This window comes from Chamaea fasciata, unplaced genomic scaffold, assembly GCF_029207755.1.
Source record: "Chamaea fasciata isolate MVZ Bird 193981 ecotype frontalis unplaced genomic scaffold, bChaFas1.0.hap1 SCAF_2, whole genome shotgun sequence".
In the NCBI taxonomy this organism is placed as follows: domain Eukaryota; kingdom Metazoa; phylum Chordata; class Aves; order Passeriformes; family Sylviidae; genus Chamaea; species Chamaea fasciata.
This window is the reverse complement of record NW_027094087.1, coordinates 1,454,902-1,480,168: the sequence shown is the minus strand read 5'-3', so window position 1 is coordinate 1,480,168 and position 25,267 is coordinate 1,454,902. Positions and strand designations below refer to the sequence as shown.

Below are 25,267 nucleotides of genomic sequence, written 5' to 3'. Positions count from 1 at the left end.
CCAAACCAGAGTAATCTCCAGGAGCCACAAGAAGCCTTCCTCCCAGTACAGAATTGTCCAGAGGAGAAATCCTCCCAGGTGTCCAAAAACCCACCTGATCTCACTCAGGACAGGAGCTGCCCGGGTAAACCCCCAGCTCAGGTCAGAGAGCCCAAGATGTGTCACTGCAGCAGGTTTTCATTAAAGCACTGAGCTGTGTCAGCACAAAGAAGAAAAGCAGCCAAGAAGAGGAGCCATCAGCGTCACCCCAGCCAGAGATCCAGCTCATTTCCCAGTCAGCTCCATCCTGCAGCAACCCGGGCTGGTGGAAGAGGTCCCTGCCCATGCCAGGGGCTGGATGGAATGAGATTGTTTTCAAGGTCCCTTCCAACCCAAATTACTGCACGGCTCTAAAACCGTCTCCAGTGATGAATTTCCATAAAAAACCCCAGAGTTTTCATCGGTGCTTGGCATGCAATTCCTGGAATATATCATACACGTTCACCTTTGAATGATGCAGAGTAAGGCATGGGACCCAGCAGCCCCCAAACCTCCTCTTGGCATAAATGCAATTACAGATAGAGCCATAAAATCCTTGCTGCACTGGCCAGGAAATGCAATTTCTGTCCAAAGCCTGCCCCAAACTCTGATCATAGAGAAGGCTTTGTTCAGCCAGTCTCTTTCTTTTCCCTTCGGAAACCTGCATGTCAAAAGACCAATAAATGCTGGTAAATTTATTATGTGGAAAGACAGAACTGAGACCTGAGCCGAGTTTATGTTTGAAATGGTCACAGAGCCCTGGGATGGCAAGTCAGAATCGTTGCTCTCCGTTTATACACACATAAACAGCCAGGGATGAAAGAATGTCAGGGAGAGAAGAATTATCAGCACCACAGAGAGCACTGAGCAGAAAAATGTGGTTCACATTTAAAGGGATTGTACTGCAAGAAAATGAAAAAAAAAAATCAATGAAAAAACTTATAAGGAATGAGATAGTTTCCATGTGCAGTCTGTTTATCAGCATTGATTAAGGAAAGATTTGTTTTATCCTAAAGGAGAGCAGGTGAATCACTCCAAGGCTTTAAAATTCTCCTCCACCATTCTCAGATGCCACACCCTGGGCCCTGGAAGCGTGTGTGGTATAAACCCGATGTTTAAATAAACATGAAACACACAGACAGCTCTTGGGCTTCTTCCAGCCTCCCAAACATCCAAGAAATCCTCATCGCCACCTATGAAGACACCCAAAGCACACCCTGCCAGGTGATTCCTCACCTCCCCTCTGGCCTCTCCCTAGGCTTTGGAACATTCCAACACCTCCTGAATAACTTTCATCCTTGCCTTTTCTGTACAGCTGCAGGCAGGGAAACTTTCTGCAGCTCCACGGGATGCAGATTACAAAGATCTCCCTCACCCTACAGGTGAAAAAAAAAAAAAAAAAAAAAGAGCTGGAATATTAAATAAAACATCTAATCTTTCCCACCAAAACCAGACTGTAAACAGCCTGAGGGTTTAGACAAGTACCTGGGAAGTGGAAGAGACTGTCAAAGCTGTTTTCTTCCTGCCACATCCCAGGTGAGCTTCCTGCCTAATCCATGAACAGATTTCCTCCACAATCCAAGAGGAAGGGAGCTCCAGGATGGAACCCCAAGGACTTTAAGCCCCTGTTGCTTTGGGTGAGAAAGAAGGGGATGCTTGAATGAGCTCCCAAGGAGATCTGTCCCACCAGACATTTGGGCAGTGAAGAAATAAAACTCCCCGTGGATTTTTTGGCGGTTGGAGAAGTTTAAGACACCCAACCTGTGTAGAAAGAATGGGAGGGGGGGAAAAAAAACAGTGTTTCGTAAAGAGTTAAGTGCCTCCACTTCTAAGAGGATGGTGGGAGATCCACCGAGGAAAAAGTAAGAGACAATCATGCCCCAGTCACCCAAAAGAAGAACAGCACAGCTCAGAACAGCCAGGGAGGCAGGATCACCCTGATCCTGCTCCATGAAAACGTGGCAATTGTTCCTCCAGGGGAAGACACAGCCGTTTTTGTGCGGGAGACGTTGTGCCTGCTGGATAAAGCCCTGCCAGAAGCTTGGGTCACTCTGCCCTGGTTGTGTCCTCAGGCTTCTCTCTGTAACCTAAGGCAGAGCTCTGACTGAAGGCAGAGCTCTCCAGCTGCTGTGGAACTCCGAGCGCAGATTTCAGGAATACCAACAGCCGCCCAACAGATTCAAAAACGGAGTTGGAAATCAGAGCTACAAGCCCATCACAATGTCCCTCAAAAGGCTGGACCCTGGTCCCTCCTCCCGTGTCATCCCTGGTCTTTCTGTGAGCCAGGGGATGTGACCGCTTCTCAGGGAAATCATCCTTCCTTTTCTCCAAATTCCCCACAACTCAGCTGGGATCTTTTCCCGGCCTTTTCCAAAGAATGGAAATCTCACTGATGCACTGCTGTATTTGAATTCAGGCACTAATGCACACAGTGGGACTGTCCCCAGCCTGTGCCAGGACTGGACAACCTTTTCCATGAAGAATTTCTTTCTAACCTCCAATCTAAACCTCCCCTGGAACAACTTGAGGCTGTTTCCTCTTGTTCTATTATTTCTTACCTGGGAGCAGACACTGACCTCCCTCACCACTTGGGAAACAAAAGGCACATCGACCCTTCCATAACGTTTTGAGGGAGATAAGGACGTCAATTAACTCTCCAGCACATTTGCTTCAATGTTAATTAACTGTGTCTCTTATAGACCTGGCAGTTTTAGGAGCCTGAACTGCCTCAGGTTTTAACAAGAAGGTCACTTTTGCATCCACTAAGGAAGCTGGATTTTGTTCCTCACCCCCTTTAGCCTTGTTAGACTCAGAATTAAAGTCTTTTCACACAGCTTAGAGCAAGATGCTGTGCTAGGGACACAGTGGAGGAGGGGATTTCAAGTCACCATCCCCATTTCCCTTTCTGTGTCCTTCCGAGACAGACAAATCCCACCCTCTGAAATTTTCACCAAACCAAGGAAGAGCAATGACCATTCTTGCAGCCCCAGAGAGAGCAGCGTTCACCAAACAAGAGGCAGTGGCAGTGGGGAATCCTACAGCACCAACATCCCCTGCTTTGCCAGTTGAATCCCTCCAGCAGCCTATTAGCACATTTCAGAACAGTCACCAGCCAAATATTAGATGTTCACTTGCACTGGACAGTAATTAGGACACCCAAGTTTCCAGTAAGTCAATGAAATAGTGTGAAACCCACCAAAAGCCTCAGGTTGGCCTTCTGTGAGCGGCTCTGTGTCCCACCGAGCACCAGAATTTTGCTCTGTTCAAGGCTCTGCCTTTGCTAAATTTTCCTTCGTCTGCCCCAAAAGTTCATAATCAGAATAAATCCTTCCCTGGGAGGGTGGGGAGACCCTGGCACAGGGTGCCCAGAGCAGCTGTGGCTGCCCCTGGATCCCTGGAAGTGTCCAAGGCCAGGCTGGATGGGGCTTGGAGCAACCTGGGACAGTGGAAGGTGTCCCTGCCCGTGGAAATGGAAGAGCTTTGAGGTCATCCAAACCTTTCAACGTGTTCTAAAAAAAATAGAAAAAACCAAAAAAACCCCAAACCTGCACAGTTGGACAAAGCAGGTTTTCCAAGAGGCCAAAAAGAGGAAGAAGTTCAAGCTCTGGTTTGTCAAGATGGTGATTTATGTGCGGCAAACAGACACTGGACAGGGGAGGAGGATGAATCAGCCCCAGCAGCCCAAGCTGACGCATCTTTGCTGCTGGCCTCCTGTCACCTCTGGGACAGGGATCCAACTGCACCAACAGACAGGGTGACGCCAACCCAGCGTCTGCGGGCGTGCCAGCCCCGGTGATTAACTCCCAGATGTTAATTACGGGATGTAAACAGTGCCCTCACCTGCCCCGTAGCCAGGTCGGGCGTTTGCAGCTCAAGCAGTGCCCTCACGGGTGCACATGTGCCACGTCTGGCAGAGCCATTGCTGTCCCCTCCCTGCTGCTGGGGCAGCACAGGACATCGGGAATGGCACCGCCGGGACTTGGCACTCTGCGTTCCTACCCCACCTCTTCCACGCAACGGGGGGAAACCTGCTCAGGGCCGAGAGCTCAGAGCTTCTGTCACAAATACCAGGCCAAGAACAAAGCCTTGTGCCAGCCCAAAGGCCCAAGGAACACCTTGAGGGACACAGCTCAGTGATTCCCAAGGTGCTGGGGCACGGACACACTGGGAAGAGCCCTGCAGGGCAGGGACTGGGAGTGCTGCTGGATGAGCAGCTGGACATGATCCTGCCGTGTGCTCTGGCACCCAGAAACCTCCCTGCCCTGGGCTCAGGGGGGATTCTGCCCCTGTGCCCAGGTGAGACCCCACCTGCAGAGCTGCCCCAGCCCTGGGCCAGCAGCACAAGGAGCTGGAGCTGCTGGAGAGAGCCCAGAGGAGGCCCCGGAGCTGCTGCAGGGCTGGAGCTGGGCTGGGAGAGCTGGGGATGGAGGGACAGGACAGAGGGCAGGGTTAGATGGGATATTGGGAAGGAATTGTTCCCTGTGAGAGTGGGCAGACCCTGGCACAGGGTGCTCAGAGCAGCTGTGGCTGCCCCTGGATCCCTGGAAGTGCCCAAGGCCAGGATGGACAGGGCTTGGAGCAACCTGGGACAGTGGAAGGTGTCCCTGCCCATGGCACTGGGTGATGTTTAAAGGCCCGTTCCAACCTGAAGCGTTCTGTTATTCTCTGATCCCTGAACCAGTTCTAGCCCACAGAACCCACAGAGGTGCTGCCTCACTCACCACAAGATCACTGAACACTTTCAAAGTTCCCTGAGCCACGAGAGCCCCGCTGCTGGCAGAGAGATGTTTAACAAAAAGGACCCCTCGGGCGACAACCTGCAAGGGCTGCCAGTCTGTGACAGCAAGGCAGCCGACACTGGCAGCTTAACACGTGTCACCGCGACCTTCTGCTGCTCCAGGACCAGCATTCCTCCTGAGGCACAACGAGATAACACAGAGACAAGGGCACCCAAGAAGTTATTCCTGACAAACGCTGGTTAAACACCTTCTCTTGCTGCCATCCTCCCGAACTTCTTTTTGGATTTTAATCTAAATTCCTCATGGGAGAGCAGATCCCACCGGCCCAGGAGATACCTGACTGGTAGTGAACACACCAATGTGTGGTTTCACAAGCATGCTCGGAGCCTTTCCACTGAAGGAAAAGCAAACAAATGTTCTCCCATCTCCCAGGAAGTTTGTCGTCATGTCAGCTCTCCTCCCAGCCTTTGCAGGCAGCATTTAAAACGTGTGAAAAGCCCCGTTTCATGTTAAATCCATAAGCAGGAGGCAGGGACACTGAAAGAGGACACGAAGCAGAGTCAGGATGCCCAGGCTGCTTTTTGAGCTGCAAACACTCAGAAGAGCAGATGACCTTAAGCGTGGAGAGCTGGTGGTGATGGGGTGAATATTCCACGTGTGGCATCCCTGTGACCCATCCCAAAGGGGTGGGAGGGTCTCAGGGGCAAAATGACAGAATAATGGAGTGGTTTGGGTTGGAATGGACCTCAAAGCTCATCCAGTCCCACCCCTGCTACGGGCAGGGACACCTTCCACTATCCCACATTGGTCCAAGCTCCGTCCAACTCGTGCCAGCACCAGACATCACAGCCAAGCCTGTCTGAGCTCAGCTCGGACCATGGGTCCCTCCCAGCCCAGGATATTCTGTGACCTATCCACAGAAGGGCTTCTTAAGCCCCTCTCCCCTTCCAAAAGTTCAGTTTCAAAACTGTTTTCCCCCTGATTTCCCCCACAGGATGCACCGAGCTCCCCGCAGGTCAAACACACTGGGCAGAGTTAAGGCCGGCCTGGGGCTTATCTTAAAGCTGCCTGTCCTTAGCAAGGCAGGCTCCACTCTCCAAACACGGCCTTGGTGTGGCTCAGCCAGAGCAGCACACACAGCCAGGCCACCCCCAGCTGTCACCTGGAGGGCACCTGGCTGGTGCCAGCACTCTGCAGGGGACAGCAGGGAAAAGAGGTGCTGCTGATTCGGGATGAAGGAGCCTTTGCATGAGGTGGCACTTCTGGCAGCTCCCTAGGATCTGCAGCAGCTGCTTCAGAACACAAAGCTAGAAACAAAAATAAAATTAAAAACCGAAACACAGAGTAAGAATTTGGGGGGTCAGTTTTAGCAAGAGGAAGATCGCAGTTCTCCCTCGGCGCTGTCGCGGGCGGCCGCGTTCAGCCGTGGCTAATCTCTGCTCAGACACTCCCTGTGACACTGATGTGGAGTGAGCCCGGGGATTAAAGGGGGTTATCCAGAGGGCCAAGGGCAGCCTGAACACGCACAGCAGCTGGACCACAGTCACTGCAGCCCCGGGGACCTGTCCCACCCATGGAATTCAGTCCCCACCCCAAGGATACGACACAAAGGCTCCCCACGGCCTCCTGCATCACCCAGCTGAGGCTGGCACCTCTGGCCGTGGCCTGTCTGGGGACCAAACCAAGGGTTTGGGACCAGGACAGGACAGGAGCCAACCCAGGGACAGGACTGGAGCCAAAAACTCCCCACCAAACTCAGGGAGCCTTCGGAGTCTTCACATGGTCCCACCGAGAGCAGCAGGTCCAACACGGCCAGCACACAGCTCCAGGGTGTAAACCTGGGTAACAATCACAATCTTTCAAAGCCTGAAGGATTCCACACTAGGAAGACCAAGTTTCCTAGATTTTTTAATGGGTGTCTGCATTTAAGAGGAAATTCCACTAAGATTTATTGCAAAAATCAGAAAAAAAAAAAAAGTTGTATTTAAACAGAACCATTAAGGTTGGGAAAGGCCTCTAAGATCGAGTCCAACTATTAGCCAGCACCAGAGTGTGCCCCACGTACCACACACCCCACACACCTTCTGAGCACTTCCAGGGGCTGTGACTCCACCATTCCCCTATCCACCCTGTCCCAGCGTCTGACCAATCCTCGAGGGAAGAAATTTTCCCTCCCATCCAACCCAAACATCCCTCAGCACTTCCTCCCATCCTGTCACTTGTTACGTTTGGGACATGAGCATCACACAGCCAACGCAAGAGGTCTCCGAGCAAGTGGAGGCTGGAAATGTTTATCTGTTAACTCTGTTCCTCTGCTCTTTCCTACGCCTCTGGATCAGCTCTGCATTGAGGAATCCCCAAAAGCCCCTTCCCCGGGGCAAGAAAATAAAAAAAGGACGCAAGAGGAACGCGAACAACTTCTGCAGAGTCAGCAGCGAGTTCTGGCACCTAAACCCGTGGATTTGTTTTCTTTTGAGGAATTGGAAAGGAAGGAAGATGATGAGTGCTTCAGAAAATCAGCACTGCCACAGCTGGATCTGTGGAGCACTGCTGATCCAAAGGGGGCTCCAGAAATCCAAGGGCTGCTGCAGATCACACAGGAGCTTGGCTTGCAGATTGATTTGCCATTTCTGGACATTTCCAGTGATGGAGTATCCCTTAGACAAAAGCTGATGTGCAGGCGCAGTGCTTAGAAGAGTACCCAGTACTCCCAAATTCCTGCCTTCTTCCTCCAGCAAGGAATGCCCCAGGGAACATCACTGGGGGAGTTCTGGTCTCCCAAGAAGAGGGAAGGGGGAATCTCACCCTGCTTCCCAAAAGTCAGCCAAGATCCTCTGCCTGGCCAGCACCAGGTCAACACCTCAGTGTTCGGCCCCCTGCTAAAGTCATCAATCCCTCCAGATCTCCCTAAAAACTGCTCCCAGAAGCAATTTTTTTATTATCTTAATTAAAAGCAACGGTAAGGCAGCCCAGAGAACAACCCCACGGTTCTGCTGCAGCAGCCACCACAGTCCCAGCTCCCCACAGCATCCCCATCGCTCCTGTGCTTCCCCCAATGAGCTCTCAGTGCAAAAAGCCCTTTGTGCGACCACTCTCGTCCCCCTGGGACAGCATCAGACTGTTTGGACACTGGCTAAAAACACAGCTGGCTTTGGACCAGATGCAGGTAAAGCCCGGCTGACCGGGATGCAGCAAGGACAGATGCTCCCATCACACCGGGTCAGGGTTTTGTCACCTGTCAAGCCAGCAAACAGCAGCCCTCCCAGGCAGCTCTCCAGTCAATAACCATTTCAGGGGATGGCCTGCCATTCCTCACCGCAGGCTGTGAAAAGGGCACAGAAAGGAGGTTTGTTTTCCAGACTTCCACGCAAGAAGGTTCTTTTACCACTGCCCAAGGGAACCAGGCTCTCAGTATCCACCACAGGCTTCTGTTTTATCCCGAAGTCCCGGGTTTCCATCACAAGTTCAGGCTGTTAATTACTGTGTTTACGGTGGGTGTTGGCCTTATCGACAGGATGACTGTCCTGGCTCTGCTGAAGCATGATCTAATCCCTTAGAACAGGTTCTCATCAACTCTTGTTTCATTAGACCACGTGGTTTCCACCCAACAGGGGAGAGCAGAACCCCCCCCCCAGGCTGCTGCTGCTTTTCCTAGCTCATTCCAGGAGCCATCCAAAGCCTGTCATGGAATATTCACCCTCACTCTTCCTCCCCCCAGCACAAATCACCCACAGCTCCCTGCAGGAAGCTTCTCTGATAAAAGCTGGAAGGACCTGGAAGTTCTTATCTGGAGTCTGGGGGGATATTTTCCAAAAGGAATAAGTCACGGTGGAGTTAGAATCGGTAGCGGTTACTTACATCCCTAAGCCTGGAGTACCCACCCAAGGGTTTGTTATTCCCGCATGTGGCACATGGAATTGTTCAGCTCTAACTTAATTCACGTGCCCACGGTGAAGTCTGAGGGAAGCTGCTCTGTCTAGGCCTGGCTTACGACAGATTTTCCTGAAGGACAAAGCCAGTCTTATCTCTTGATGACTTCCAGGAACGGGGCAGCCACAGCTTCTCTGCACAACCCGTGCCCGGGGCCCAACCACTGTCCTGGGATTCTTGGGCATTGAAAAAATAAAATCAATTAATAAAATAACTCTTGTCTCCCCAGATGGATGCATTCGAAAAGGTTTGAGATTAGGCTGGTCACAAAAAAACCCTTTTTTTTCCCCCCCCAAGGAAGAAATTGGCTCTCCCAAGAGGAGACTACGTGGACCCAAGGGATGAAACCTGGAAAGCCTGTTAGATTTTGCAGTCCCATGTCTCTGGCAGTAGAACCAGCAATCACCGAGGTTGGAAAAGCCCTCCAGGATCACGGAGTCATTAACCCAGCCCTGCCAAGTTCAAGGGTGAAGGTAGAAGCTGCTCTGGCACTTAATTCCCTCCATCAGCACTAGAACATCTGGTTTTGGCCACCCTGCGCTGAGGATCTGGGCAGAAATTACAAAGAAAAACAAGAGAGCTGAGCAGGACAAAGGAAGGCAAAGCAGAGACTAAATGTGAGCCCATCCATCATCATCAGGAGAGCTCTTCCCACGATGGGGAGGAAGGGGAAGGAAGAGAGTCAGCCACGGGGAACAATTGCTCCAAGGAAGGGGAAGCAGCATTGTTTGAGAGATTTAACAGAAAAGCACATAAACCAATCCCCCATCCCTCAAAAAAAAAAAGGAAAGAAAAAACATTCCCATAGTCTTTGGGAAGGCTCAGCTCCACCTTGACATCAACACCCCACTCTGAGCCAGAAGGGAAGAGAAGCTGTTTTGTTTGATTTTTTTTTCCCCCCAAGCCGCATTACCAGCCCTTTTCCCCAGGAAGGAAACCTTCCACACTCCCCTTCCCCTCCAACCTGCAAAGGCTGAGCCTGGCTCCTTATTCCAGCTCCCCAGGAGCCCTGACAGGGCAAGGAAAAGGAAGCAAAATGCAGCAGAGCTCCCCACTGGGCCAGGAACTCAAATCCTGGGATAGCAGCACCTCTGCAAGCCTGGCAGCAGCTTCCATGGGAAAGCAAGCAGAGCCAACACGCCCCTTTCACCGAGACAAAAACCTTTCTTTCCAGCAGGGAAGACCTGAGGGACAGGTGGGAGAGACGGGGCTGTGCACATCCTACGTGGAAGTGATAAAACTCCTTGCTCCATCTCACTTGTCTCCAAGCTTCCCTGCTGTAACATGATTGCAGCTGAATTTTGTTTCACGTAAGCCTTTCCCAAAATACCTGCGCTCCTCTGAGGTACTTCTTCCTCTCCTCAGAAGCTTTGCAGAAATTAAATCCTATTAGTGCCCAAGTCTCCTGCAGTAACTGTGACATTCTGGGGATTTTCACTGGCAGGCTCAGCAAAGAACCTGACCAAGAGGAGAAGCCCTTCAAATGCCAGACATCGGAGACATCCGCAGCCTCGAGGCTTCTCTCTGTGCACAGGATTTAGTGCTAATCCCAAAGCTCCCCAGCCCTTCGCTGCTGGATGTCAGCTCTGTGCTCTGCCCTATCCCATCCTCCAGCAGAGCAGCTTCCCCACCTTGGATCACTCATGTCCCACCCCTGGAGGTGTCCAAGGCCAGGCTGGACGGGGCTCGGAGTACCCTGGACTAGAGGAAGGTGTCCCTGCACAGGACACTGGATGATCTTCAAAGTCCCTTCCCCCCAAACCAGTCTGTGATTCCACGATTCCCAGTGCCTCAAACCAGAGGATTTTAGTGGATCCCAGATGCAGCAGGAGCCTCCAAGTTCTTCCTCACCTGCTTTTTTTTTTCAGTGCTGGAAACGTCAAACCTTTGCCCCTGTTCCCAAAGCAAAGGGGACACATCTGCTGATCATCAACAAGCCCCATTCGTTATCTTCACACCTTCCCCTGTTTGTACACCCCTGCGTTTCAGTGCTGCAGCAGCAGCAACATCAGGGCAGATGATGCCTTCAGGACATCTCCTGACAAGTTCCTGGAGATGCTCTGGAAATGGGATTTCCCCCAACAGGCACCAGCTGAGCGGATTTCCCTGGCCCACCAAGGAGAGGGACATGCCTGAAGCACGGATGTCACCCAGCTCGATTCCCACCTCTGCACACTCCCCAGGTCTCAGGTTAGGGAGGCTCTGAAAAGCAAAAATCACTTCTCTGAAATCCTCCCCCCAGCTCCTCTTCCTGCAGCTCTCCACCGGCATCCCCACAGAGCCAGAGCCCCGTTTCCAGGGAACGTTCTCCACCCAAACGTTCAGGGAAGCAGCAGCACGGGATTCAGGTCTGCCATCTGCTTTCCAAGGGGGCTTTCTCCTCTCAAAACTCCCAGCTAAAAGCACCAGCCAAACCAAAACCACCCCCAAAACAACAAGGCCTCACTTCCTGAACCAGAATAGGAAGCCCTGCAGTAACTTTGGGAAGCAGAAGCCTTTAAAGGGCAGATATTTTCTGTCCACTACCTGAGACATCTTTCTAGGCTTCGTTAAGCACATCACAAATTTACTTCTGTCAGTGGAAGGACAGATGGCATTTGAGCTGAAGGTGAGGATCCCATTTCCCTCCTCTAAAGCAGAAGGCAAACACTAGCAAGGACTGCTGGGGTTAACCTTCAATTATCGCCCAAGAAGACCCAGGGCACAGCTCTAACAGGTTCTTCACACCTCAGAGCCCCTGCCCGAGCCTAAAGGGGCTCCAGGAGAGCTGGAGAGGGACAAGGGATGGAGACACGGGACACAGGGAATGGCTTCCCACTGATAAGGGGATCTTGGGAAGGAATTCTCTGTGAATTCCTGGCACAGGGTGCCCAGAGCAGCTGTGGCTGCCCCTGGACCCCTGGAAGTGTCCAAGGGCAGGTTGGACGGGGTTGGAGCAGCCTGGATGATGAGGTGAGCTCATCTTTAAGGTCCCTTCCAACCCAAACCGATCTGTGGTTCAAGATTAGCTCCCGCTCCAAGGAGAGCTTGGACCCCTAAGGAAAGGGCTGGAAATCAGACACACGCAGCTCAGGGACAACCAGTGCTGAATTCAAATCCCATCCCAAAAGGAATTAAGCCGGTTGATCAATAAAATGGAGGCTTTGGGACAGGTTTGAGGGAGGCGAGTTTTGAAGCCAAGTGTTGCGCATGGAGCACATGACAGGAGAAGAGGGAACCCCTTCAGGTTCTCACCCCTCAGATCCCAAATCACACAGGAGCTGTGGCATCCCTTCTCCCAGAGAAGCCTCCAGCTCTGGGGTCTGTCACCAGGCCACCAGAAGCTTTACCACACCTTGCTTAGCACCTTCCCAAGAAAAAAAACCTGGACAAAACACATCCGAGTGAGTTTTTTTTTTTTTTCATGGCCAAGCTTCCCAAGAGTGGGAATAATCCCTGCATGGCTCTCCACGGAGCTCAGTTCAGGCTGTGGCAGGCAGCATTGTACCTTTCCACTTCCCCTGCTGTAAACCGGAGTTATTCTGGGCTCAGAGCTGACACCAAGTCAAACCCCATCTGTTTCCACCACGATAAAGACTCCTCTGAGGTCGCTCTGCTGAGCTGCTGCCATGGCTCCCAGCTCAGCTCTCCCCCAGCGGGAGCAGGGAACTGTGCGATGCCAAAATTAGCGCCTGCTCTGCGCAGGGTTTATTCTGGGCCGGGGGCAAGGCAGTGCCTTTGTGCTTTTTCAGTGCTCAGACCAGTTCTAGGCACAGCGTCAGTAAGCGGGGAGCCTGGAGTAAGCAGAAAAGCACAACCATGACAGGAAAAACTCAGGAGACGGCTCTTCCCAAAGCCGCTTTTTTTTGCCACGTGGAAGATCCACAAGCTGCAGCAGAGTCGGAGAAGCATCCCACCCACACAATTTAATTCAGAGCTTGTTTTAAATTAAACTGGTGGGTTTTTTCATTAAAAAAAAAAATCTATCAAGAGGTGCAACAGCAGGATAAGAAAAGCAAATGCCACAGCAGCATTGTCTTCGCACCCAGCAAGAAGCAGGATGACAAAGACTCAAGGACCGTGCGTATTTGTGAAAGCAGAGAGGTTTCATCAAGGGCTGGTGAGCCGGAGGAGCGGGGAAAGCCGAGCAGCAGCACAGCAGGTGGGCAGGCAGGGAATCAGGAGCGGGATTTGCTCCAGCAAATACAAATTACAGCCGCCAGGCGCTTGGGTGACAAATCCATTTGTGCTGGATAAAGCAGGACAGCCAAGCCAGGCTTGCCCATGGCCAAAAGCAGCCCCAGCAGGTCAAGGGCTCCCTGCGGAGTCGCTGCACTGATGTGACGTGTCACTGTCACAGCACCTTCCTCAGCCCTGCCTGTGACGCTGTGTGGGAAGTTCTGCTGCACCCGGAGCTCCTTCAGAGCCCAAATAGCCATTGACATTCCCAGAAACGCTGTCAGCAACCCACCCATAACCTGCCTGTGGGCTGGGCACAATCCTCCCCTCTGCTCTGGAGCCAGGCTGGGAGAGCTGGGGAGAGAAGGATCCAAGGAGAGCTCAGAGCCTTTCCAAGGCCTGAAGGGACTCCAGGAGAGAGCTGGAGAGGGACTGGGGACAAGGCATGGAGGGACAGGACACAGGGAACGGCTTCCCACTGGGCTGAGGTCAGGATCTTGCTGGACCAGCAGTGCAAGGTGCTGTAGTGCCAGAAGAACATAAGCCTGAGTGACACACCGAGTTCTGTCGCCGCTGTCCCCAGCCTGGCAGCAAATACTCTCACACCACAGGGAAGCCCTTTGGGGGATGACATCTCAACAGAAAAGTTACTTTATTCCCACCTTTCAGTCTGGGACGGACTGAATACTTTGGGAGCACTGGATATTCCCTCAGGGATTGGACCCACCAGCCTTGGCCAGGGTGAGCCTCAAACCCTCCCCTGACAAACCCACTTGATTCTGTGGGGTTTTTTTTTCCCCCATAACAGCTCCCAGGCTGTCCTAAGGAGCCCCGTGTTGAGTCTGAAAAAGCCCATTTCTGCCAGCAATATTTCAGAGAGCTGAGAGATGCCGCTGGCAGCATCCCCCGTGCTGTTCCGCCCCCAGAGGGAGGTTATTCCCGTGAACGGGCAGATCTCCCCTGCCCAGCATATCCCCCTCTCTCACGGGAAAGTGCCACTTCCAGATGGAAAGCAAGGAGCCGACACATTGCCTGCTGTCCTCCTCCCAAAATCATTCCCGGAGCCACCGGGAACCAGAGGAGCAGCAGAGGCTGTCAGACACCTCCACGTGCCAATGGCTCTCAGGGAAAAGCGGCCAAAAATAGCTCAGACACCTCTACCCTGCCCCAAAAGGCCGGGATTTTACTCCTGTCCCACTTATCCACGGGATCAATGCCTCCTCCACGCCCCTCAGTCACTCCAAGCAGGGAGCTGAGTGGGCTTGGAGAGCTCTGTGACATTCCCAGGCCAACCTCAGGGCACCCAAGCCCACTCAGCCACCAGGATGAATAAGAACAATGCTCAGGGAATGGGGGTTAGCTGCAAACCCCCCCCAGGGGAGCATCCCACGAGGTGGTGAAGCATTCCCTGTGTCACTGCTGCAGCAGCAGGAGAATTTTCCCGTATCCACCTCACACCCCCGTGGTCCCAAAGATGCTCTGGGAGCAGGGATTGTTGGCTCAGGCGGGACTGGGCAGAGCCCTTTGCCAAACCCTTCCTCCTGCAGAGCTCCCTGAGCTATTTTGGGCAGGCTGTGTCCAAAGCTGAAGGCATTCCTGGTGTCTGCTTAACGCCCATCACGGCAGGGAAACAAATAATAAATCATCACAAAACAAGGGCTCATCCTTTGGCTTTTGCACAGGCAAAGAACTGCCGGGAAGGAAAAGGGAAGGAGCAAACCCGCTACAGATTCCATTGTATCTGACACCTTTCCTTTCAGAGTCGTCATCAGAGCATCACCCCGAGTTATGTCACATTATCTGAGGACAAATAACAGACAAATTACCTCTTTGCGGTGCTCCAGTGTTTCTCCCTTTAAAAGGCAGGATAAAAAGCTCAGTCCTTGCCTGTTCCCATGGAGAAGCAGGAGGAAGAGGCACAAGCAAGAACAAAATCCTCAGAGCTCCAGGATGGCCATGGCAGGCAGGCCTTCATTAGATTTTTCATCCTTTTAGAGTTTTCTACAAGCCAGGCAAGTGGCAAACCCTTTTTATTTCTCCTCTTCGTCACATTATAAAAGACAGACAAAATGAAAAGATCAGACTCTGCGGCAGGTTTCAGCTCTAGAGCAAGAAAAATATTTAAACACAGCCCCGATGTTGCGTGGCAGGGAGAGGATTTATTACTGCCGGGACACAGGACTTTCCCCGCAGGCTGCCTTCCCGAATTCCCAAGCCTCCCACCTGGCAGAGAGCCCTGGGGGGAATCCAGACACCTCAGCAGTCCCTGTGTACCCACTCGCAGCATAATTTATTTCCCAGCTCAGCCACTTGCAGCAATATTTATTTATTTTTTTAATACCGGCTCCAGCGCCTCAGCCCGGCGCTCGTTCTCGACAGCTCTGCCGCTCAGCAAGCATTAAACCTGATGGGGCATGAGACAGAACAGGGTTTTTCCTCACAGCCCTGTCCAAGAGCTGCCTCGGTAGAGCTGACAGCCACAAGTCTTTCGGGCTGTATTTACCTCATCCCTTTCCTTCACAGAAAAAAAAAAAAAAACACCCAAAAAACCCCCAAAAACACAAAAACAAAACAAAATTTGGAATTTTGCCTTTGGGCCCAAGGTCTTTTGGAATCAAACTTATGGGATCAGTCACCGAATGTGGCCAGTTCGGGAGCAAAATATCTCAGAGGCTTCAGGCAGTGCTGAAACACAGCAGTAAGTTTTTGGGCGGCCAGACAAAAACCAGCAGGAGAAGACAGACTCCAGGCTGCCCCACTGTTGTATTTCACTTCCAGCTTGGAGCAGAAAACCCCTTCTAAAAAGGAGGAATTGGGTCAGGGATCCAGTTTGCAGCTCTCCACGTTAAAAGGAGGTTTGAAGCCACTGCAACCCTTTTTCCCTAAAAAAGCTCCAAGTTTCCCGACTGCGGCTTTTAAACCAGAGCAATCTGTCAGTGCCTCAGGCCTGAGGGGTTGGAGCTGTAAGAACATCCTTGGTGCTTCTTTCTCCCCTCTCAGCTTTACAGTCAATTCAGATAAAACGATCAGCGTCTCAAGTCTGGGAGAAGTCAGATGGCTTTGCTGCCATGTGAGGCATTGGAATTGCATAGCCCCAGGAACTCCCATTCCCACTCAGTTTAGCTCTGGCTCTTTGGGATTTGGTTGCTCTGACAAAGCCCAGTCAGAAGCACCCGAGGCTGATAAACCCCATTAGCTGCTCACACGGCTGAGCAGCAGCAGCTGCTAGCAGGAAAAATTGGGAATAATTTGGGAGCTCCACGGTCAGGCTGACCTTGGGCACAGCAAGCAGCATTTGCTCCCAACTTTTATCCAAACCCATCTCCCCCCAACAGCTCCAGCCAGGGCTGATTTTCCTCAGATTAAGCCCAGCTCAGGCAGGCTAAAGCCTGGAGTGTGGCTTTGAGAGGGACAGGACATGGGGAATGGCTTTCCCACTGCCAGAGGGCAGGGATGGATGGGAGACTGGGAAGGAATTGTGCCCTGGAGGGGCAGGCCCTGGCACAGAGAAGCTGTGGCTGCCCCTGGAAGTGTCCAAGGCCAAGCAATTCTCCACCACTTTACCCTTTGCCAGCTTCAATCCAGTGTTTTCCCATCCTTACAGAGCTCAGAGCCCTGAAGAAGCACCAAGATGATGCAGGAAATCCGTGCTCCCTGCACTGGTGTTCAGTGGCGGCACAAAAACTCCAGGATTTCCTTCTCCGAGCAAAGAGCAGCCTGGAGAGCTGCAGGAATCCCTGAATTGAACTCACAGCATCGTTAAGTTTGGAAAAGAGCTTCGAGTCCAACCAGTGACCTGCCTCTGCCGGGTCCAGAACTAAACCACATCCCCCAAGTGCCACATTTCACCTCTTTTTGGAGGCTGAACACCTCCAGGCTGTTCAATCCACGCTGAGAGCAGCCACCACCTCACTCCCCACACACAGAGCACACCACAGCCTGGCAGCTGCCTTTCACACACTTCACAAACCTTGATCCCTAAATTTAAATTAAAAAAAAAAAAAAGAGAGTACATTTGAGAGGGACTTACAGAGCAGCAGCAGCACTCCCAGCACAATTCCTGGCTGGATGATCTGTGCCGAGGGAGCCAGGGCAGCCTCATCCCTGAAGCCCTGCTGATACTCACGTTCAGCGGCGCTGATAAGCCCGAGCTGGAACAGCTCTTACGCACTGCAGGTTTTATCTGTGGCACAGCACACTTGTTACAGACCCTCTCTTATCAGCACTGCAAATATCAGCCCAGATAAGGGCAGGCACATCATGCCTGGGAAGGTGCAGAAGCCGGAGCGGACACATTGGGGGTTTTGGACTCCTCCGGCCTCATCTGCCCCAGCTCGTGACCTCGAGGGCTCCCTGGTCCTCAGCCCCACAGCCCCCAAACTGCTCCAGGAGAGGGGCAGAGCAGACCTCAAGCCAGTCCTTCAGATCTGGCCCTCCAGGGAACCCTGCAGACGAGCTGGAAAGTCCAGGGAAATAAGAAAAAAGCCATCATTTCCCCCGAGCTGGGAGAGAAGAGAGCCAAGAGAGCAAAGTGGTTTCCTCACGGGTCCAATACAGCTCAATACAAGCAATTACCCCAGAAATTTGGATTTAAGGACTCTCCTGACAGAAGGGGTTTAACAGAGCCAGCTGACCCTTCCAGAAACATGGAGGACTCGAAAATTTAAGCTTATTGCGCTGTTAGAAGTGGATCTGTGTCTGTTCCTTAGGGCAGCTCTAAAATCTGGACACCGGGTTAGGGCTTCCAAGCAAGCCCCCAGGTTTCCCTCCTGCCCCACATTCCCACCGGGTGTTTGTCGGCCCCAGGAGGGTTTTTCCAGCCCAGCAGCGGCCTTGGCTTCCAGGTCGAACGCCATCAACAAGCCAACCTCCCTCCTCACACCTCTCACCAGCAGGGACCACCCAAAGGAGCCACCCCCCTGCTCCGGGTGACACGGGGACAGGGACCAGCATCATTAAGGCAGAGATTCCCTGCAGAATGATTCCACCCAGCTCCTGAGGCTCAGCACGGGGCACGGTTTGAACTCCACCTTAACCCCCTTGTACCTCGGAGTGGAGCTGAAACCTGCCCGGGGAAGGACAATCCCCTCCCACACTGCTGCTGCCCGTGCTCTCAGGGACAGCAGCTCCATCCCTCTAATCCCACGAGCGGCTCTGTTTCTCTTGGCAGAGCAGAAGCGTCCCGGGAGCCCTGGCAGGGTTTGTGTTTTGGGGACACCACGCAGCTGAGTGACCTTGCGATGCACAGAGGTTTGTCCCTGCCAGCATCAGGCAGAGCAGAGAGCCACGTTAACATCCGAACATCCACAGCTGCCTTAACGCCACATTCCCGTAACTTACAGCTCTCCCAGGGCAGGAGCCTGGGGATCCAAATCAAAAAAAAAACCCAAAAAAACCCCCCAAAACAAACACGTCCCTACGCAGAGGAGACGGATTAGGAAAGAATCGTGATAAGGGAAAGTATCTCCAGCCGAGCTGTCAACCTTGCACTTTAAATCAGGCTCTTAATGAGGGCTGCAAGCGCTCTGCGTTTGGGTGATTAACTCCCAGCTAAAGAGGGGTCGAGCTGCTTCATTCTGAAAGCAGATCCTGCTTCCAGCTTCCAGGCCGGAGCAGGAAAGCTGGAGATGATCTTGCAAGCTGTCAGCCGCCACCAAACGATGCCAAAGCCCGCGCAGGGAGGGGAAATCACCCCGAAAACAAGAGCCTGCCACCGCTCCGCGTTCGCAAAGCATCAAATGCAGCACAGCAAGTGGCGTGGGAGCTCCCAGCCCCCAGCTCCAGGGCACTGGGGAAAGGGAGACAGCAATACCTGTGTTTTTGGCAGGCATTTTGATGTCTAAGAGCTGGAGAACAGGGATTACAAATCCAGTGTCCCAAGTGCAGAGCAATCCTCGATGATGAATGTCATTTGCATGTGAACAGGAGCACGTCTAAAAATAGGCGTTTGAGAAGGTCTCGCCTCACCTCTTGGCTTGACGAACTCCAGGGCTCCCAAATACCCCAAATTGCACAGATCTCAGGGACTGCTCAGTGCAGACCTCTAAGATCAACCATCCGCAGTCCTGGATGGAGAAATCCCTGCCCAAAAAGCTCGAGAGAAACAGAGCAAATCACACCTGGACACTCAGAGCAGGACCCAGGAGCTGCCCCTTTGCTGGGTTTCAAACTGCAACGGGATTGACTGACAGCTTAAAGTCTCACTGACGAGATTCCTGAATAATCAGGAGGCAGATTAATACCGAAATTCCCACAGTCCCTGCAAACAATCAGTGCTGATCAGGAAACTGCCTACAAAGCATCACCTCCCTGACAGCCTGCAGGAATTTCTTTATGGGGCTGCTTCATGCAAGAAAGGAGAATTACAGAACCATCGCAGAAAGATTTGGGTTGGTTTTAAAAATCATCTTTTTCCCTGGGCAGGGACACCTTCCACTAGCCCAGGTTGCTCAAAGTAGCTGGGAAAAGAGAGAGAAACCCTGGATTTGCACATACACTTCCCACCTTCTCCAAAAGAGCCTTCTTTTCCCCCTCTGAGAAAGGTCAAGGGGTTGGATGACTCCTTCCTACACCAACAGCTGGGACTCGCAGGAAATATTTTAATCCCAAGGAAAGCATTAATTACCTCTTGGCAAAAAAAAAATAAAAGCCCAAATCCACCCAAATATCACACAGTGACCTCAGCACGGCGCTAAATCCCTGTAAACAAACCTAAGCCCTCTCCATCCGCCCCAGGGACTGGGTTTAAGCCATCACCTGGGAAGCCCCCAGCCCCATCCTGCCCCTTGGCAGCACAGCGGGCACAACAAGAGGAACCTGAGGCACGACCTGGGATATAAATCCCAGTTTTATCCCCATTCCTCAAGGTTTTACTCAGACAAGAGCCCTGCAGTCAGCACAGGGGGTTGAGATGGGGTCACCACACACAGGGCCACGCCAGGTCCCTCCCCCCTGGCAAGGGCCAGGACAATTTCGCAGGACAGCAAGCCCCGACTTGAGCCTCAAATCCTCTCCAAGCTCTTAAGTGCCCTGCTCAGGATTAGCCCTGCTTCCCAAGAACCTCGTGGAATACCCTGAGCATCCCCTGTCACCTTCAGGTGCCAGTTCCCATCGGCTCCCCACGGGCTGGGAGCGGCTCCAAGTCACAGAATTGGATGCATTTTGTTTTGCTGCAATTCTGCAGTAGGCAAGCAGAACACTGCCTTGATTTGAGACTTGATTTATGATTAGGTGACTGTCAGCTCAAGAGCTTCATCAATACAAGCTAAGTGGCCCAAATATAATCTCCTGGAGTGGCTCAGGAGAGCACGTGGACGCTGAAGGGTACAACCAGTCCACTGCATTTTTTATTTTAAAGGCTACACCCAAAAATACCTATTAGAGGAAACTCAGGGTTTCACCTTGGACTATTTCAGTCAGATCCAAGCTGCTTTCCCTGGGCAAACGTGAGCCTGAAACTCAGCACAGCTAAAAACAGCCAAGGACCAGAATATTTATGCTCTGGGTTTCACCTCGGGTTGGGGGAGGGACAAGTTTCATTTCACCTCAGCGAGGAGAAAAGGGAAGCAAAACGCAGGGGCCGCACATTTATGAAGAGGTTTTACAAGTTGCAGCAGCATTTTAAGAGAAGCAGGAGCATTTAAATAAAATTAAAGGCAAGCTGACATCTACGGGGGAAAGTGGGAGATAGAAAGCTGCCTGGGCACAGCACCACGTGGGAACTCTGGAAGCGAAACAGATCCTTCTGAGCATTCCCAGACAAGAAGAGAATAAACTTACAGTCCATCACCTCCAAGTCCTGCAGGATCCAGCAGCCTGGACCCCAAGCTCCTCACGGACAGTGGCTCCAACACAGAGAGAAGGCAGGAGCAGTCAGGTTTGTCATGACTAAGGAATTACATTAAAACCAGTCCAGGCTCTTTCCAAGGAAGAGATTAACCACCAGATGGGGACAAAGCTGGTGCCCACATTTGTGCAGCACCCCCAGGAAAGGTGCAATTTCCCCCTCTCCTATGCCCAGTTCACCCTTCATCCAGCAGGAAAAAAAGGAGAAAGAAATAAAAGCAGATCAAGAGTCACACATACAAAAAAATCAAGTCACAAAAAGAAACACTTTTCATTTCTCATCATCAGGACTAATCCTGCCCAAGGACCAGGAGGACAAAAAAAAAAAAAAAAAAAAAAAGACAGAGCTCAATCCCAACCTGAAATGGATTCCAAATGTGAAAACATGGAATGTATGGAGGCACAGGCACAAAAAACTCCCCAGCTGCCACCCCAGAACGTCCTTGTTTGAACACCCTTCAGGGGAACACTCTGTACCTTGAAACCACTCCTTGGCAGAAACCTTCTACAAATATTTAATTGCATATAAAAAAAAAAAAATACAACTCTTTTTTTTTTTTTTTTTGGTGGTTTGTCAGGCTGTTGAGCAATGACAGACTATTGCACCAAATATTCGGGCAGTTGTCCTGCCAGTATCTGCGGGTACTTCTGGAGGAAGTGGGGGGAACACAGTGGTTTGCTAAAGAGGAAAAAGCAGCAAAAGCCAAACACCAGTGTGCAGCTTTCCTTCTTTTTTTAAGTCGAGGCATGCATTAAAGTAGCTGTATCTAATCACTGTTTATAGAGGGGCTGGCAGGCATAAGCAACGCCCATAAAAGTCTTTTGAATCCCTTTTCCCAGCATCATGCTCAGAACGTTCCTGAAAAGGGCTGTTAAGCCCCGAGAGCAGAGCTGGAGGGGGAATGTTTGGTTTGGGAAGAAAGGAGGGGGATGAGGTGCCTGGATCCCAAACCCCTCCTGGTGTAGAACCGCTGGGAGCCCCTCTGGAGCGAGGTGGCAGCTCCGTGAGCTCCTCAGCACGACAAGGAACGAGCTCCTCGGTGTGACACTGCCCTCTCCTGAGCGCAGGGCACTGCTCAGCCTCGCACCCGGCCCTCAACGAGGATTTTGGGGAACCCTGAGCAATAAAAAGAGCAAACAACCCTGCGATGAAGAGAAAAACCGAGACCCCACTCACCGCAGAGCGGCTCCGGCTGGCAGCAGCAGAGCCCGGGGCAGCCGCAGCCTCCTCACAGCAGCAGCACTGGCTGGGGGTCAGGACGAGAGCGAAACAGCCCTATTGGAGCTCTTCGGAGCCTAATTAGCAGCGGCTGCAGCCTAATGAAGCGAAGTGGCTGCCAAGTGCATCCCATCTCTTCATCTCAGAGGGTGGGACTGGATGAGCTTTAAGGTCCCTTCCAACCCAATCCGTTCCGTGAGTCTCAGCCTGAAGGCGCAAGGCGCCTCGGCGACAGGAGCGCAAGTTCTGTGGGCGCATCGCTGTCGAGAAAAAGGGGCTCCAGGGAAAGCACAGTCCTACCCCACTGTGTTTGTAGGAAAGTTGTTCTCAGGAGGAGCCCGAAGCGCCCCTCCACGTCCAGCCCCACCATCGGTGACTGCCACACCTTGGCACACAAGCCCGGAGCTGCACCGGGAGTATTTCAAAGGCACAACCATTCCCTTTTATCTTCACCCTCGGAAAGACTCAGAGAGCGAGTTAAAGGACAATATTCCCTCAGGTGTGTCTGGTTAAAGGGCACCCAGACTTAGCTTCCAACCACCTGTGAGCATCAAAGTGCTTCTAACACAAATCAGGGTGAAGGAGCCACCTGCCCCCTGCGTCTTTAACCTCCACCTACACCACCACTCGCACCTGTGAGTTTTAACCCACACGTTTAAAACATTTAAAAACCCACAAAAAAAAAAAAAAAACCCCAAAACCCCTAAATATACTGATTTTGGCATGGTGATTTTAAGGCAGTTACTTGAGATCAAACAGACCTGGGCACGCAGTGAATAGGCGAAAGTACAACAAGGGCTTGTCCCCTCACAGCTGGCTCTGCGTCTCCTTATAACCTTCCTGGGTTTATAAAGCAATTTGTTGCCTTGCTAAAAGCAAACCCCTTTATCATTAATTCCGAACCAGCAGTTTCTGAACCTACAACCTGACACCGCATCAATTGATCCCGACCAAGGCTTATTTTCCTTCCAAGGCAAACAGCAGCCGTGCTTTGCCGAATTCATGGCAGGGGAAAGTGTAACAAGCAGAACACGCTCATTTAATAAAAAAAGTACAGCTTGACAGAGACACCCACTCTAAAATTAACACTGCCATCAAAGCAGAGCTTGTCTTTGCCTCTGAAGAAGCACCTCCCAAATCACAGAGAAACGTTCTGCAGCTCCACATTGCTGTGGCATCGGCGTGAAGATGCTTCAAAGCTTGGCAGGGGAGGATATGTTAAGATAACAGGCTTTAAGGAGTCAGGATGCATCACTGCTCAGGTGGATAAAGGCTGCCTAATGAATTAATGGGCCATTTTCCATAGCAATCTGATGAGGAAAATGGACGTGCCAGCCAAAATGCGAGGCAGGAAATCCATTTGCCTCAGCTTTTCCCCGGCCACACCTGCCAAGTGCAGGCTGGCCGTTCGTAAGGGGGAAAGAAGGGACAAGGCTGTTATCCTGCATGGCTGGGTGATCCAACCCCTCCCCAAAAAAGCTCTTTAAGAAGCAGCAGCACTCTAACTTGTACTTGCTGATCAGCAGCAATCTAATTTTCCTGGCAGCTGGAGCATCCCGAGGAGAGTCCAGCACCCGAACGGCGCGCTTGGATTTCACGTTCTCCTGCACGGCGTAACTTTCAAACGGAGAAAAATCCGTACGGGCTCCTGCCCACCAGGACAAAGAGCCAGCAAAGAGAACCGTAATTCGTTATTTTTTTTTTTTTTTAATTTCACATGCAGCACGGCTCTGTCTGGTCCTGTCGTCTATCCCTAATCCCTCTCCAGCCCCAAAATAACCCTTAAGCCAACACGATTACACGTAACAAGAGTGGCTGTAAGGACCCACCCCTACAATCCCAAAGCACGGCAAGTTCGACACAGCCAGGTTTTTCCTGGCTGGGACAATCCCCATTTCCATCTCGCCAGGGGTGAAATTTCACAGCTTCCACAGCGGGAATTGCTCCAGCAGCCCTTTTCCAGAGCAAGGCTCACATGCCGACTGCAACTCCTCAATGCCCAGTTTTCCGGGCGGGGAACAGACAGGGCGTGGGTGAGGGCTTCAATAAAACAACAACGAGACGATTTTCCCCCCCTCCTTTTTCCTGAATTACTCTTTTTTTTTGAGTTCGTTTCTTTTCCCAGCATCAAGCCAAAGTAACACCCTCTTCCATTCACCTTTTTTCACCCTCCCTGCTCAGCGCTCGCTGGAAATTCGGGGTGTTTAACAGAGGCTTTGCTGCCGGGGAATGTCGCCAAGAGCCATCCAGGACATCCCTGAGCATCCTCAGGGAGCCGGATGGGCACCGAGTGCTCCTCCAGCTGGACCAGCAACAATAAATCAATCCCTCTTGGGATTCTGCCGCCTCGGGATTTCACAGCTCGGGACGATAGCGGTGTGAAGCCCCGGAGCCGCGGGACACTGCAGATGCCATTATTTTATATCAAAACGAAGCGGTCCCTGTTACACAAGCAGGGCTTGAAGGGGAAAAGCGGCGTCCAGAACCACACCCGGCCAGTTTGGGGCTCTCCGAGACCAGAGGGGGCACCCCGGGACCCCTCCCCACGTGGGTGCCCACCCTCGTCCCCCACCACCGGGAGAACCCGCTCACAACCCCAACTTTGCTTGGGATGCTGGCGGCCAGGTGAGCCACCCGTGGGGACGGGGGGGCACACAGGGCAGAGAAACACCTTTCGGCCATGGGAAAGGAACACCTTTTGGGGCAGAGGAACGCGGCTTCGGACAGAGGAAGCACCTTTCTGGGGGTGCAAGCCGCCACAGCCGTCCCACCCGCAGCTGCTCAGCATCACCCGGGGGACGCGGGCAGCCCCCAGCCCACCCAGCGCGCCCCTTCCCGTTACCTGCTGCCGCCGGGAAATCCGCCAGCTCGCCGAGCCCCGGGGAAGGGGAAGGCCGGCCCCGGCGGCAGGGCTGTGCCAGGGCCGGCGGGGAAGGGCGCAGGGACGGCGCTGGCACGGCCGCAGCCCCGTCCCCGCAGCCCGGCTCGGCTCGGCTCGGGAGCGGGGCGGGCGCTGGGCCGGGCGGCTCCGCCCCGGGCAGCGCGGGAGGAGCAGAGGGACGAGAGGAGGAGGAGAAGAAAAGGAAGCTGCACCCAGCCGTGGGGAGCTGTTCTCTTTGGGATGTCGCCCGGCTGCCAGCGAACCCCCCGAGGGTTTTGGTTTGGGGGGCAAAGGGAAAGGTTGGGGCAGCCCTGGGCTGGGGAGTGCCGGGGGGGTTTGGGAATGCTGAGCCCCCGGGAATCCCACAATGGGCTGGGGTGGTAAAGGACCTTAAGGATCATCGCTTTCCAACCCCCCTTTCCACTGTCCCGGGTTGTTCCAAGCCCCGTCCAGCCTGGTGTTGGACACTTCAGGGAC

At 52.6% G+C, this 25,267-nt stretch overlaps 1 protein-coding gene across 2 annotated transcripts in view; it reads right to left on the bottom strand.

Annotated features, from left to right (window-relative positions):
* Positions 1–24,833, bottom strand: part of GDPD5 (glycerophosphodiester phosphodiesterase domain containing 5) — a 102,642-nt gene extending 77,809 nt beyond the window's left edge. The window contains exon 1 of one of the 2 annotated variants that reach the window (XM_066207618.1): positions 24,752–24,833. The gene's annotated coding sequence lies outside the window, so the exon portion shown is untranslated. Of the gene's footprint in view, positions 1–21,867; positions 21,919–24,751 lie in introns of those variants that run through there. The other variant, XM_066207623.1, reaches the window with a different exon arrangement.
* Positions 24,834–25,267: the final 434 nt, after the last annotated feature.